Genomic DNA, 17,323 nt, shown 5'->3' with positions numbered 1-17,323 from the left:
GTGTGTGTAAGTGTCCATAGTGCACATAGTGTAAAGTGTAAGTGTCCATAGTGTAAAGTGTCCATAGTGTAAAGTGTCCATAGTGCACATAGTGTAAAGTGTCCATAGTGTAAAGTGTCCATAGTGCACATAGAGGAGAGTGTGTTACTACAGGTGGTTTGTACAGGCCCACTCACCTGTGTGTAGCACACTTTGAATTGCACAAAAAATAAAAATAAAATAAATAAAAAAAATAAAAGTTCCATACAGTTTTTCTTTGGTGTGGTAAGGTTCACTGCTGTGTGTGTACACTTGGATGGGTTAAATGCAGAGCACAAATTCCGAGTATGGGTCACCATGGCCACACACCACTTCCCTTTTTTTTTTTTTTTTATCAGTATTTTTCCAGTAAAATCTCTAAACATTTTTAAAATGAGATAAAGTTGCTTTTGCAATGTTATCAAGTTTTCTCACTCTATTTGCACTTTTTTCTTGTTTTAAGTATACTAAATAAACTGAAACCAAAATGTGGAGTAATAGAAGTCTCTTATGCTCACCAAAGCCCCACATAGTTTATTATATTAAATAATAATATTGTTAAATATTATTACAATTTAAAATAACTTATATAACATATATAATATATATATAAATAACATATATTTTAAATGTAATTTATTCCTGTGATTACACCGCTGAATTTTCAGCAGTCTTCAGTCACATGATCCTTCAGAAATCATTCTAATATGCTGATTTGGTTCTCAAGAAACAATTCTTATTGTTATCAATGTTGAAAACAGTTGTGCTGCTTAATATTTTTGTGGAAACCACAACAATTTTTTTGTGATTCTTTGATGTATGAAAAGTTCAGCATTGCTAATTACCTGAAATAAAAGTCCTTTGTAGTATTACAAATGTCTTTACCATCACTTTTGATCAGTGTAATGTGTAAAAATATTAAACTAAAATTCTGAACAAAAAGAGACTGTTCCTAAACTTTCAAACTTTTCAAATATTAAAAAAAATTCTCTGAAAATAAAGCCTTATTTTGTTAAGCAGTTTTCCTTCTCAAGTAAATTTATCTTGTTTTCAGAATGTTTAATTAATTATTGGCATAATTAAGTATGTTACGTAAAAGATGCAGTATAAATAAACAGCATTTCTTTATGAACAAATATCTTTTCTGCAACAGTCAAGGCACAACAACAACAGTCAATGCAAAGTGAATAACACATAACTCCTAAGTACACCAGATAATGCTGGTTATTTATAACATAATTAGACAGACGAGGGTAACAATAGAGGAGCAGGTGGTTTATTCATGGGGGAAGTTCCCCTTCTGCAGTATTTGCTTTCAGCTTCCAGGGGGAAAGCTCAGTCAATAAGCAGCTAAATGATTCAGAATGATCTGTTACTTCAGTTTATAACTGCAGGGATTTTGTCTTTCTTTAGTGGATTGATGGATTTAGACCCTTTCATACTCGTAGCTTTTGCCAGCTCCACTAAGAGGTCTTCGCTTAGAGCCCGTCTTACATGAGATCCTTTAAATCTGTGGCTTCATGATGGTTCAAAGTGCACTTAACCAGAGCTGCTAATGCTTATGTGCACTCAAATAGTCTAGCACTTCCTCTTCTTCCTCCTCAGTATTCACAGCTTATTAATGGCAAACTTCAGTTACAATGTTTGGAATGGAAAATGTGTTAATAATCAATTCCAAGATGAATTTGCCAAACAGTGAAACGTGTATGCAACTACAACATTTGCAAATACATCATAATATTCCAAGGGTTAATGCAAAGGGGTACGCCGATGATAACTCTTGTTTTCTGGATGAACAGCACTATGAGGGCTCATTAGTCAGCACAGACAGGAAGTCGCCCCCTTTCTCAGCTAATAACTAAGATTTGTTCAAGCAGCTGGAGAGATTTTGCACCTGCTTTTTGGATCTAGCTGTTATCACTGGTAAGAGACTGTCCCTCTGTCTGAGTAGGCTGCTTCAAAGACACACTGCCAAAAGATTTTTACTGAGAGAGGCACACTGCTAGACTTAGTTCACTCTCCCACTCATCTCTTGTTCAGTCAGTAGTTGCACTGCAAGCATATGTGAAAATAAACATTTCCCTTAATGAGTCTCAGGCTAACGCTCTCTAGGTCAGAAGGGAGAGCATATTTCTGAGCCAAAGCTGTTGTTTTTAGCTTTTTACGGTAAATTATAGCACTGCAAGTTGGCAGACAGTGTAGCGTTTGAATTCTGGGCCCAGTAAGGGGCCGTTCATATACAGAACACTGTTTTGTTTAAAATGCTAGTAGTGTTGGAACCATAGCATTGTGGGTAGAACTCCAACATATAGTGCAACAGTGCTTTGGGCGACCTGAGAGTCGTAGCTTGGGGTCTGCTTCAATATACTGTCAAAAATATAATTAAAAAGTAAACAGTAAATCATTTTTAAAAAATGCAGTTCGGAATGCAAGAGTTTTAAGATGGTCTCTAAACTGGAAATACAAAGCTAAAATAGTAGAATTGAAAACTGTTGTTTATGAAATAAGTACTTAAGTAAGCCAGCTTGCAGTGATGATATATTTTTGTAAGTTAGCATCACACTCATCCCTTCAAAAGGGTCAAATAACTTTTGGATTATTGCAGAAAATAAGTTCTGTGATCAACAAAAGCTTATGTTTTTTACAGGATTTGTTCATCATGATGATCTTCACAAACAGAAACCTTATGAGTTTTGTCACCTGAATAGAGTTGCCAGAAGTAAAAAGTTAAATGTAAGCTACACAAACTACACCACAGTTGTGTGACTTCAACATAACAATCACTAAACCTCAGACCACTCAACCCTGAAAATTGGATATATAGGACAGTAGCTTACATAAACACAATAAGATGTTTCTTTCGACTGAGATCTGCAACATTTGCAGTCAGCAAAAGCTGTTGTCATGGAGTATTTAATAGTTTCAAATACTGTGATTATGAAAGCAGAATTGCCCTCTGGCCTGGTATAGTGAGATTTTACAGGAAAGGAAATACATTTGCTCTTGGGAGAAGATTTGCAAGCCATTTCAGGCCACAAAACCATCTCTCTCCGGTACATCAGCATCCAATCAGACTAATGTAATAACCCATTTATCCTCAGATGCCATAGGCAGCTTTCAAAGGTCTTTACAAGGTATACAATTCACAGAGTTTAAATATTTATAAAAAAAATTATTATAGCCAATCCCTTCAAGCCAAGGACCTTTGATCAAATCTGACCAAATACCACCTTGAGCACAAGCTGACCCACCATATTTTCATTAAAAATATTCCTGTTGTGGCATTTGCAGGAATAAATGAATGAATAAAAACATTTTTGAAAGATTTACAGTGTTTTTTTTTATTACTATTAGTTTCCTGACAAAAAAAAAGAAGTCACAAAATGGTCACAAAATCCATGAAAGCTCTTTTGTAATATGCAGATGCATCTGCATGTAAACAGGCGCACCTGGGTTTAAGTGCCCTTCTGTTTGTCTTATTCAACAGAGGTACAAACAGATAACAGAGTGATACAGTGTTCTGTTGGTTTAATTCACTGCAGGATCAAATGTCCTGTTTCCTGCCTGCTTTTTTTCTTGGACTGTGTCTTTATTTATTTATCACTAGGCTTGAATAATGAAACATAGGCGGGACGGCAATGCAGCAAATGCGCTCAGGGAACATGAAACAGCAAGGGAGTGTCTCAAAGTGCAGGACATCCCATCCTTCACCCTTCACATGGGGGTTTATAGTGACTGCAGAGGCAACAGACTCAGTAAAGAATAGCGTCATATGATTTGGTGCATGTCTGCATTTGTGTACAAATGTTTACTATAAAAAATCCTGGTTCTTATGGCCATGTTAAAAATAAAACATAAAGGTGATTTTACCCCATAGCATCCTGAGTTTCCCTTTTGACACTGACCAGATTGTACAAGTCAATCACATGCAGGCCATGTAAGGAAAACTGAACAGAAAAAGGATTTTGCATTTTGGTGGATTTAGGTGCTTCAACTAGAATGTATTCAATTATTTGTAGTCCTCATTAATAACCCTCATATCCCTGTATCTGTCTATGTTTTAATACATTACGCCACATCTTTCTGTTGTTGACAATAGCAGCTGGTCGTCTGCCAAATGTTTACCGAGCATCAGTTTTTCCTTAAGCACCAGCCCAGATGATTTTCTCCTGCTGTGATCCATGACTGTTGACTCCACCCCCTCACATAATGACTAGTTCGATTATGCAATGGCTGTGTCCACTAATGCTGATGAGAAAGAGCATGAGAACTGTGTTACTCTGAATAAGGGAGTGTATACTGTGTGTGCATCTGCATGTATGACAGAGAACTGCCCCCTATATTCCTGTACTTCCCAGCATGCATCACTCTTATGCATGACATTCAGCTGACTGCAAGTGTGTGATGACTGAGGATCACAGCCAACCTCTTATTGATTATTGCGCAATAAACCGCCTAGTATTCTTACTGATGGCTTAGATTCCTGTGGATTTACAAGATAATTATCCCACTAATTGCAGGATTAATGGAGCCTATTGTTCAGATGCAGAACTTATGTGTCATTAACGAACATGTGGCACTGTTGAGAAAAACCAAACAATGACATTTTACATCAATAGACCTTAGATGCTGTATTTAATTTAACAATCTAAGTTGTGTTCTGTACAACCTATTGATGTTTCAACTATTTAATAAGCACAATCACTATATAATATAATATAATATAATATAATAATAAACATTTTAATGATGCATTTAATAAAACATTTCCTTCAACGTGAGGCTGACCTGCAAAGTCTCCGTTGGGCTCTCTTAAAGGACAAATAGATGACTGTAGCTGTAAAATTGTTCTAAAAGCGGAAAGATCTTAACTCAAGTGTCCCTTCAGAGCGAGTTCCATGTGATGGGCACAATGTGTCCCTGAAGGCCCTGGCAACTATTAGCTTATGTAATCAGAACACAGGCTGTGCTGTAATGTTTTTATTCAGTTGCAATACCTCCACATAATCATTCCGCAGGAGTTGCAGATTTAGAAAGCAGTCTGTTTTTTTTCATATGCGGAAGAACAGCATGGGTTTACACTTTATAATAAGTGAAATATTTCCTTCTCTTCTCTTTCTCTTGCACTCTGGAAAAAGTGTATACTCATGAAAAAGGCACATTAAAACTCTACACTTTTGTCAGGTAAATCCCGTATGCAGTAGTTAATAGAGTGAACATGTATCAAAGAGTTATTGCACTCTGGTGAATATGCTGCCTGTAAAGGCAGCACAGCAGCTTGAACAAGCTGTATGTTTTCTCTGTTTATCTTCATAGAGAATGAGAAGAAAGCATGATTCGTCCTGTCAGTCCCACTATGAGGTTGTTTGTTTCATGGCGGTTTGTTTCATGGGGTTAAGTAAAGCTCTTATTCAGCTGTAGTAATCTTATGCTCAGCCACACAGCCTTGTGGTTAGATTTAAGGGCTTTAGTGACATCCTTTCCCCCCACATTAATCTTTGACATTCTGTGCTATACAGCCACCTAATACAGTAGAAGCAAATTCTGAGAGACAGAGAGAGAGAGAGAGAGAGAGAGAGAGAGAGAGAGAGAGAGAGAGAGAGAAGATTTATCTTATGTCTTATAATATTTTGAGATAATATTTTGTAGGTGTCTTTCCTTAATGTTGTAATGTAACTACATAAATGTAATTACAAAACTAACCATTAAAAATCACATATTTGTCTATTGTATTCAACATTATTTTAAATATTCATTAAATAACTGACTTCATGTGTCTTACATTCCTGCAAAGGTTTACTGAGCTGACAAAGAGTAGGCCTACTCTTCAAATCTATTCACATTTGAATCTTACAGAAATATTACACTAAATTATCACACACTTTACAATTATCATATCAATAGGATGAATAACACAATACACAATAATTAGTCATTTAGCAGAATCACTTCACAGATAGTCCAGGCGGACTTAACCAATAAGCAAGGTAAGCGGCCGCTTAGGGCCCCGGGAATCAGGGGCCCCCATCTGATATTCGTGAACTGTTGAACAGTGTAGCCAATCATAGACATATCTGTTAATTTCTTGAACACAATGACCAGAAGTGTTTAGAATCCACTCATTATAACAAAGTGTAGATAAATAAGAGATTAACTGTGCAGTGTAGAGAGCTTATTAACGGAACGTTGTGAGATCGCAATGAACTGAAATGAGTGACAGCTTTTAGTAGCCTAATTATATGAGGGAGCACTCTTTGCGCGCATTCTAGGCTGTATATTACTGTCTGACTGTCTCAGAACAGAGATATTCACCTCAGTAAAAGAAAGTATTGCGTTTCAAGTCATAATTTTATTTGTCTTGATGTTTCAAATGACTCGTGTGCTTTTCATATAAATGCACTCATAAAATGCACGAATGCGATGATTGGAGATTTTCGCTTAATAATGGTTTACATTTTCGATTTGTTTTTTGGCAGTAACCTTACCGTATGCCTTCAGAACACTTGGAATATTGGATAATTTCATGTTTGTAAAAAGATTGAAAAAGTTTACAATTTATTAAATTGACAAGTGCAAGATTTTTATAAAATCTTTTGTGATCCAAAAAAACAAACAAACAAACTATAAGGTAGCCTAATATGGCTTTAAAAGAACATCAGGTTGACTAATTACTGGTTGTGAAGGGATACATATATTATAAACTAAAGGTTAGGCATAAAGGAGCACTTAGTTATTGTGTTGGGGCCCCATGCCTGGAATCTGCTTAGGGCCCCCAAATCACTAAGTCCGCCCCTGAGTCCACCTAGTGGTTGTTCACTTTGACACATTAAAATCTACAGCAATGTAAAACAAAACAAAACAAAAACAATGACATTTTTGTGCCATTTCTTTTGCTCCGCCTTAATTTCCTTATATGGTGTTGAGCACGATCACTCAACTGTGCTTTTTTTTTTTTTTTTTTTGTGAACAACGACTTAAACTTTGGTCTGTTTTCATATAAATTGTACGACTTCAGAAGACTTGGAATAACGCACGTGAGAATCATATGGACTACTTTTATACTTTTTGGAACTTTACAGTGACATGACAAATGACATGATGAAGTCAAATTTGTTTGGAGCAAGGCCAGGGTAAGTACATGACTAGACTGGTTGTCTAGTTTTTCAATAATTCTAGGCTTCTGTTTTGTCTTCATCTGTAAGACTTTTTTTATTAATATTTTTGAAAGATATGAGACTATCCATGGCCAAATAATGTAATCAAATCTAATCAAACTCTGTTAGACCAAGAGACTGGATGTGACTGGCAGTTCGTCCAGAGAGGAAACAGCTGGTGTCCTCCAACATGCTTGCTGGCAAGAAGTTTATAATAAGCAGCCAACATCTATCTAAAGTGAGAACTTCCATCCTGCTCTAGACTAGCTGTCTCTCTCCTCACAGAAACACACACACACATACACACACACACACAAACACACATGTGTATATGGACTCACGCAAAGGGAAGAGATTAAGGATTGTGATTAAGGTGTGTGTGTGTGTGTGTGTGTGTGTGCATTCCTGTGTGTTTAAATCTGTGTGTATGGATTTGTGCAGAATGAATGTGCTACAATGTCATGCTTTCTCGAATGTGAAATCAACACTCTTACTATTAAATGCTTTCATGATTCTTTTGGAAAGCAGGGAAGCATCTAATGCTTCACATTAGATTATTTTTTTGAATACTGTCTATTTTACACGTTTGAATGTTTGTTTTTGTTTTTTTAAATGACTGAAATGTTTACTTGCTAGTGTACAATGTAGATGCATACAGGCTGTTTGAATTTTGACATAACCAATTGAATTATAATATTCCACCCTAAAAATACCTTCAATCTAAAAAGTAAACCTGTTGTAAGCTGTGGGAGGCATTGTTTTTCCACTGTATTAAAAAAATCTGCCTGCAAGGTGAAACAGTAATGTTTACTCTATATCTCGTCATAACCTCACAACTCAGTTAATGAAATGTAGCAGGCCTGTCAAAGACTGCCAATAGCCTTGAGTCTTTGTGTAGAAAGCTCCTTTCAACAAGCCTGCAGTCAAGCCAACAATTTATTGCTCTAACCTTGAGTTCAATGCATGATAATAACCGCCCTCCCGCATACTAAAATCCTCCTCAGTAATCTCAGATCCTTCATTTTTCATGTGGTGTCTTTGCTATTCAGTTATAACAAGAAATGATTAATCCCTGGAGGGAAATTGAAAAAATGAAAAAAAATTATGAAAAAATTAGAGACCTCACAAACATTAGATATTTTGACCACTGCACTTTAACAGGCTTTATAGATGATAAAATCAATTATTCATTTTATTGAACGCTTTATGTTTTTCTACACTTTACAATGACAATTTGTGGCATAAGTTGTTCCACATTGTTTAAAAAAAAATTTATACACTGCCGTTCAAAAGTTTGTATGTTGTTTTTCAATATTTTGTTCAGAAAGGATAATAATAATATTTATTTCTAAAAATATTAAGCAACACAACTGTTTTTAACATTGATAACATAAGAAATGTTTCTTGAGCACTGAATCAGGATAATAGAATCATTTCTGAAGGATCATGTGACACTTTGCTCTCACGGGAATAAATTACATTTTAATATATATTCAAATAGAAAACAGTTATTTTAAATAAATGGTGAGCATAAGAGATTTTTGAAAAAAATATTTTTAATAAATCATGCAACCCTAAACTTTAAAAGTAATGTGTATTTGCTAGTTTATTTTATTTTGTATGGGTTGTTATATTTGTAGAGCACAGTGTTGAGTTTATAAATAACTATTTGGCACGTTGCAAGGCTGTAACCATACAGGACATATTTAGGGCAAACGTGCTCTGGTGGTTACACCCTGATATTTTCAGGTGTAAGTGGCATCTTGAGAACGGGCCTTTTGTCCTCAACAACTCATTAGTCAAAGGAAGTCAAAGGAAGCCTATAGACTAACAGGATGAAACACCTTGCAGTATTCCCTGCTGCAGTGCGCAGTTAATTCACTTGGGATCCCATAACTCTCAACCAAGGACACTGCAGCTATAGAAAACACAAGAAATGTTAGAAAGGATACATTTAATATTCATGCCGTTTCTGACTAAAGTAATGCATATTGCTCACATAATTAATAAAAAGTAATTTTTCTTTGAGTAGGCTTTTTGATTAGTAACCAAAGCAACTTTAGATTTGAGATTTAAAATTAAATGCATGATGTTTCCACACCGATTATGCATTACGACTGATAATAGTGGAATGATCTGTATTTTTAGGAATATATGCTTCAGTTATAGGTTTCATTCCAACCCATTGGTATAATTTGAATTTATGTTGTTCAGTTCTCATGTGTTGGTACTTTAGTATATGCTATGCAATAGCTACAACCCTTAACATGCTGTAAACATGGGCGCCCCCTAGAGAAAATCTGAGTAGTACAGGCAGCTAGAGAAGTGCACAGTCATCCAAGATGATCTGCCTGTGAGAACCGGTCACTGTGTTGCACTAGACTAAATTGAGTCATTCTGGTAACCTGATCATACCCAGGGATTAAAGAGAACGCAGCCCAGGTTGAGGAATTATTACAGTATAAAACAGACCATGCAATGTAGCTCTGCTTGTCTGTCATCTCTCTCCAAAGTCCCATCAAACATTTCCCATCATACTCATCTTACAGGGCTTTGGTTAAGAATTAAAAGCATTGAAACACAGCCCCTATAAACACAATGGCTAATGATGTTACTGCTCATTTTCTCTCCATTACAGTCAGAATGTGAGATGAGCTCTTTTCTTTCTGCAAGTTCTCAAATTTAGGCCACTGGAATATCTTGTTTTTGATTCATTTATGTATTTATTGTATTCAGTTGAACGACTCAAGTTTGGTTCCACAGAAAAGACTGTGATCTCATGCTGCCCTGCCTAAAGTTGATTTTTCCTAAAGTTAGAGATGATGATCATTGGGGAAGTCGTGGCCTAATGGTTAGTGAGTCGGCTCTCTCCACCCTCAATACCACGACTGAGGTGCCCTTGAGCAAGGCACCGAACCCCCAACTGCTCCCCGGGCGCTGCAGCATAAAATGGCTGCCCACTGCTCCGGGTGTGTGTTCACGGTGTGTGTGTGTGTGTGTTCACTGCTGTGTGTGTGCACGTTGGATGGGTTAAATGCAGAGCACGAATTCCGAGTATGGGTCACCATACTTGGCTGAATGTCACTTCACTCACTTCATTTACTTATTAAATGTCCTCTTATATTAACATGCTCACAAATGTTTTTTTTTTTTTGTATTTTATTGAATCAGATACCTGCGCTACAGATGAATACTGCTGACTTTCAGTCTCTTCCAACTGTTTTCCTCTGAGAGCGCTGTACCAACATCAGATGTTCAACTCCACTGATATTCTATGGTAAAACAAGATCCTTGACTACTGATTATGTTTTTTTTCTTCATGAATCCATGGAAAGAAGCAGAAACACTTGAATAGCACAAATATCAGGTATGATTTGTTTCACTTGTTGAACAGAATCTGTTGCAGGAATGACAAAGTCTGTTCACATCTCTGTGGTTACCACTATGACCTTCATTATGAACCGGGACTTCTAACTGCAGCTGCAGTGACGCGCTGACTTTACCGATTAGCGATTGGCTCTTTAATTCAGAAGGCGGAGAAGGCATATTAAGCATTGCATTTTTCCCCATTCAAAACAATACTAGTTACATCTCTTGGGTATTCTATATTCTTTGGTGTAACTCAGCAAACACTCAACACCGAAACATGGGAGTTATATCTATAGAAAGCTTGAAGTGTCTCCTTTTAAATGAAGTATGTCATATCGAAAACCAATATTCTGTGATGAATTGATCCGTATGAAACCAACAAGATGTTTAGTCTTTCCTGTCTAACTCATTATTTGTAATGCGATCATATGTAAATAACCACGTGAGCCACGGCGGGTGGAGACGTCAAACATAAAGAGTGGAGAGATCGCCCATTGTGGCTACTGTTTCTGGAAGACGCGCTGAGTAAAGGCTGGATTTCCCTCAAAAGAACAACATTTCATCCAGAAGAGAAGATCAAGCTGACGAGTAAGTAATGTTTCTTTTTTGCATTAGTTAAAACCTGTTAGCCCACACTAGGACGCCGGTGTTACGGTTTAACTGGTTTCCGGTTTATCTGGTGACCAACTTCCAAGTTCAGGTCCTTCGCTCCAGATGTGATGGGACGACCGCAGCAGATTCGCTGATTCTGAAAGCACAAACTGACCTGATATTAAGCGGTCTAATAACACTGGCTCATTACACGATTTTGGTATTCTTGTAATGATTACAAGTTAACGGTATGATCGCCCGTAGCAGCTGAATTACGGAACAAAAAAGTAAAAGTCTGTTTGGCATGGGTTTGGAACACGCCCAAAAATAGTTGTGCTGGGAGACGCCAGTAATGAACACACTGAGCTGCATGGATTCAATCAAGGATTTTTGGATTCAAATAGGATTTTCCTCTCGGCGTAACATTATGTAGCATGGCAGAATCAAGGAAATGTGCCTGTGTTAACTTGTGACCTGTTTGCTAGCCAAAATCTAGTTTTACTGTCACAATAAGTTAACGTCATTCTCCAGCCAAAGCACTTCTAATGCTGATGAATGATTATGATTTGATCGTACGATCAGAAAAATCGCACATCGTCACAACGAATCCCATTAATGTAAACACTGTTATTGCATAACAACACACCGAAGTTTAAGTCTAGTTCTATGTTGCGATCCAGTGGATCATTGGCAAAACACATTCTTACACTGGCAGGCTGCCCACATACACTTGTTTTACAATGTTAAAAAAAAAACATAAGATCAGCTAACTATCCAAGACAACCTTTAAAGTGTAACTACTAGTACTAGTAAAACACTAGTAATAATCAGGATTTCGATATCCTGATTCTTAAAAAGGAATAGTTGATCTTAGGATGCTTTGAGGAACCTACAATGAGTGTCCAGTGGTGGTTTATACACAAGGCTCCAATTAGCACATCATATTCCAGTGGATCCAGCTACAATAAAGCAGGGTACTGTCAAGAGATAGACCTTTCCACATGGTCAATAAAGCAGTATAGGGTGCTTGCCTTCCTCAGACCTTTTTGATGTCCTTGCCACATGGAGGCCATTTGAGGAGGCTACCACAAAGCCTCTTTTGGAGCCTGTGGTGTACTGTTTCACCAAACTGGTGAGGTAGGCATTTATTATCTAAAAACAGTAGCACATTAGTAGTCATCTTTATGTATACTTCTAGCAACACAAACCCATTGGCTAAGAAGGAAACACAATAACCTACCTCAGTTTCTAGTTCCTTCCGAGGTGCAAGATGATCCCTCAAATTTCTAACTTTGTAGGGCCCCATCTTGCTCCACAACCCCCCCTGTTTTTTCCCAGCCCAGATAGCCTCTACCACTACAAAAAATATATACAATTCAATTTTTTTAATCAACTTTTAAAAGGTTAAAATATATATATATATATATATCTTACACCTTTCTGAGGCATCAGTTGGAGACTGTGTAGAATAAGTGGCAGTAGCAGATGTAGCAGGTAAGGTGGTCCACATTTACCTTCAGCGTGTCCTATCCTTTTTCAGAAACTAGGTCCACACTTTTACCTTCAATGTTAACTATTGTAAAAGGGATGCTTCCATTCATTTTCTCCACAAGGCCATTGGTTTGTGGGTGGTATGGAAACCACAAGTTCCTTTTAATACCCAACCTTTGACAAAGGTCAAAATTAGTCTGTGAAAATAAGTGTACAGTATACTTAAAAATGAGAATTACCTTTTTTTTTTTTAAGACCCAGAGCACATTAGGTGACAAATATGTTACCTTATTGACAAACTCTTTGCTTTGGTCTGTCAAAATCCTTTTTGGAGCTCCAAATTTATAGAAAAAAAATGTAAAAGGCAGTCAGACACTTCCCTTGCAGTTTTTGATTTCAGTGGGTAGGCCTCTGTCCACTTAGTAAAATAATCAATCATAACACAAATGTATCGATTCCCCTGCTTGGTTGGAGTCAATTTCCCAACCAAATCCATTCCCACCAGTTCCAGAGGCTCTGTGATCTGGGAAAAAAATATGGTGTATAGAAGGACAATATGCATTTAATCAAATTTTGGAACACTACTGTCATTGGATATACTCACCTCTATCGGGATGTAGGCCTTCTTCTCCTTCAATGTAGAGCTTCTGGCCTGGCATTCAAGGCACTCTACAAAATGTAATGTTCTGTGTTAAGTACATTCTAGCGATTTAGTGATTTTTCTTTAAAATAATGAGCCACAAATAAGTAGGCAAGAATAAAACTCACCAATTTGCAGATGTACTCTTCCTTGCCAGGCCAGTAGAATCTGGAGCTGATGGCATCTCAAGTTTTTTTCCATGCCACAATGACCCCCCTGATCACTGGCATGGAGGCTAACAAAAACATCATTTGCCTCCTCTGGTGAGGTGACCACTTTGGCCAAATGTTCACCTCGCCTACGCCTCCGACATATATAGTGAAGTAGGTCATCTGATATAGCATAGACAAAGGCTAAGGTAATTATATGCTGTACTTGTGCCACTAAAATGGCAATTTTAAGCCTTGCCTTTCACTATATAGCTTTCAGCTCTTTTTTTAATGATGAACTTATCCTGTTTGGAACGTCCAGGAGGATATGTTCCATGGAGAAGAAAATTCTCCAGCTCTCTGACTTTTACAGGATCCATCTACTCACAATCACGTTCTCTCACTAACTCACAACTATCCACATTCACGCACTAAATCACCACAACTCGCTACACAACGTTGGGTGAAAAAGTGAAATATATAGGCTTGTCAATTGACTGATTAATTTTTGTTTTGATAATATGGAGCATCTGTGGACTTGTCATATGGACAGAATGAAACTGGTAGTTTAACGGTTTTAACGAGGACACATTTCCTTAATGATTACCACTTAGCCTGCAATGATTATAGAAAGCTGATTTGAACAAGCAACTTTTCAAGGTTTGCTAGGCCTTTTTAAATAAACTGCCATTTTATTAGGACTGTAACATGTCATTAAAGTTTAATAAAGTAGTTACATTTTCTGACATCCTGACAGAGGATTTCAACAGATGTTGAAACAAAGAGATGTGGTTGGCCTTTTTAGTGTGTGATGTAGACTTCATAACATTGGCAATGAACTGCAAAAATAGATGTATGCAGCATTTCTCTTTGAGTAACAACAATGTTTAATAATAATAGGTTGCACTATTTTTCTGTAAAGTGTAATTTACTTTGTTTAAAGAACTTTGCTACTTATTTTTCTGTTTGTATGGTTGAGATTGTATGTATCTGAATTGGAATCCACTAGACACGAAGCACAATTTACAAAACATTGTCATTACAGACCCACATGCAAAGACCATCATAGTTTTGATTAAAACAAGAACCCAGATGGCCATTCCCATTACAACCATTAAAGATCATGAAACTTTGCTGTTGTTTTTGTTCAGATTTTTCAACTGAATTTTGATAATGTTCATATGTCATATATTTTTTATTAAACAAATTAGATGAGATACAAGATATTTCACAAATTAACATGGGCACATTGGCTTTAAAGTGCAACATGCATTTACATGCAGTCTTCCCAGATTTATAGATTTTGTCTCTCACAGTTGAGGTGTACCTATGATGAAAATTACAGATCTCTCCAGTCTTTGTAAGTAGTAAAACTTGAAAAATCGGCAGTGTATCAAATGCTTATTTGCCCCACTGTATATATATATACAGATGCTCCTGATATTAAAAAGAAAGGGGTCAGTAAGACTTTTTAAAGGAATTGATACTTTATATTAATGCTTTTTATTCAGGTATCATTAAATTTATCAAAAGTGTCTGTAAAACATTTTACAATGTTAAAAAAGATTTAAATTTCAAGCAAATTTGGTGAAAAAATGCTGAAAAAATATATCACATTTTCCACAAAAATATTAAGGATTTTCAACAATAAAGGTGAAGTCTTTGAAACTATTTATTTTCTATTAAATAACACTTTCTTGAGCACCAATGTATTTCTGAAAGATTATGTGACACTGAAGAAGTAGAGTAATTGCTGCTGAAAATTCAGCTATGCAATCACAGGAATTAATATGGAAGCAGAATAATGACAGTTTTTGAAACCAAGAATGCTGAATTCCACAAATCGAAAAAAGATGCATTGCAATTAACAGTGGTTGAATTTTAATACCTTGTATTTCCAGGGCTTGAATTTTTAGGTCCTGAAATTTAACATTGTTGTTTATTTAAGCTGTGAATATTTAAATTCAAAATATTTCACACACATTTTCATAATTAAAAATTCAATAATTCATATTCACCTTCCAGAATTCACTTCCAAAATATTCAGTCTGTTTAAAAATACGATGTATAATATTCGACAGGAAAATTTCAGTAATTTTATTTCACTTTCCAAATTTGCTGTCACAAATTCAGTGGTTAAAATTCGTCAGAAAATTCCGCGTTGCACATCCGCAACCCGCAGGAATAGCAGTAGAGCACCGATGCATGATCTCCAGCTGATGTCAGCCGCTCACCAGCAGGTGGCGCAAGCAGCTGTTGATGAAGGCCATATGTGGCTCAAGTCATTCATTTACAAAAACTGATTTGCAGAAATGGAACAAGCGCTAAGTAGAAGTTTTGATTATCGGGGCCAGTATAAACATCTGGAAACGCTGATTGTGTGTATGTTTAATTCAACATCTTTGCTGTTTCCCGTAGCCTACATGTAAGCAGCTTTCTCTACCGCAAAGGAGATTATAATGCTCTTTTACCCAACGCTGAAGTACAGAACTAACATTACATCTGAGGAAGACATATATTGCTTTCGGTTGCTTAGTTTCTGTAACTTCGTATCATGGCTTGTGTGACGCTGTGCTGTGACACTGGGGTTCCCCTCATACGTCACACTCCAGGATTCCCCAACGACAACTATCCTTGCTGAGCTCTTGGAATTCATCAAAAATATCTTAATTTGTGTTCTGAAGATGAACAAACGACATGAGGGTGAGTAATTAATGACAGTATTAATGGCATTTTTGGGTGAACTATCCCTTTAAAACTCTTTGAGGTGAAAATGTTCGCTAATGAGATCCTCACAAGCATAGCAGCACTGGTATTATACATGTATGGCAATTAAAAAATTAAAGTCCACATGGCAGTCAAATTAGAAATATGTCAAAAGAAGGCCAGACTGAATTTACCAGCCCCTATTCTGTAAGATAATGCAAAACAGAATGATGCCGATCTTGACATTGGCTCATAAATAAATATGAGGAGTATTGAGAATCTCTCAATGACTGCCTTGGTGTTTAGACAAGATGTATGAAGTCACTTACGAGGTATGGGAGGTGTGAAGTGCTGCAGATAATCATAATGCTCTGAGAGGGAACTGAATGAGATGCTCTCTTTAGCTTCATCTGCGTAAGGTGCCTTTGCTTTTCAAGCTGTGGTTAATTGCTCTTTTGTCATATGGTTTTCACTGGCCTCCTCATCTAGTTCTTTCTGAGTGCATGGTCTCATTCATAAAGGCTTGACATTCTTGTTGATCCGGTTGTTCCAGTGTTCCTCTTAACTCCACTGTCCTCTGTCATCTGTCTCCCACTGTCAGCCAGTTCCGCACGCTTGAGTTGCGATTGCTAAGTCAAAAAGTTGTAGATGAGACATAGATGTAGAAATCCTGCTGATCTGTCTTTGGTTTACTGGAAGTTGTAGATTGGAATGGATGTGATTAAATGCAGCAGTATTACCTGTGCAGCTGTCATGAGGGTCATGGAGTTTTGTTTGGCTGGTAGCCAACTTCGTAATCACTAAGATGCTGGTGGTCATGCGGTCAGCAATGAACTCCTGAAGTCTCCATATTGTCTCAAATGTGGTCCAGTTGGGTTTGAACGACTGTATAATAGAGTACAGTAAAAACATCTCTAGACTTGCATGTTTTCTTTAATGCAGGTGAGTCCGATAAATAATTCAGTAATTAAAGTGGCCATAACAAACTGTGCAGATGTCAAATAACGGGATTTAAAAAAAAAAATATTAATCGATTATGGATAACCAATACAATGTGTTTTAGTGCTATTTTGCTCTAAAATGAATGCCACTTTTTTATTTTTATTTTTTATTTTTTTGGTCCCACTTTATATTAGGTGGCCTTAACTACTTACATTTTAAATTAATAATTTGATACAATGCACTTATTGTGTACATACATGTTT

The 17,323-nt window shown here is 36.7% G+C and overlaps 1 protein-coding gene across 1 annotated transcript in view; it reads left to right on the top strand.

Moving 5' to 3' along the window:
• Positions 1-7,007: 7,007 nt before the first annotated feature.
• The window catches only part of LOC306848531 (guanine nucleotide-binding protein G(i) subunit alpha-3-like), a 41,204-nt gene continuing 30,888 nt past the window's right edge, over positions 7,008-17,323 (top strand). The window contains exons 1-3 of the mRNA XM_079383139.1: positions 7,008-7,148; positions 7,302-7,410; positions 10,344-11,129. The gene's annotated coding sequence lies outside the window, so the exon portion shown is untranslated. The remainder of the gene's footprint in view (positions 7,149-7,301; positions 7,411-10,343; positions 11,130-17,323) is intronic.

Source organism: Barbus barbus (assembly GCF_936440315.1).
Source record: "Barbus barbus genome assembly, chromosome: 28".
Classification (NCBI taxonomy): Eukaryota; Metazoa; Chordata; class Actinopteri; order Cypriniformes; family Cyprinidae; genus Barbus; species Barbus barbus.
Note: the sequence above shows the minus strand (reverse complement) of the source record. Positions and strands in the feature narration are given on the sequence as shown.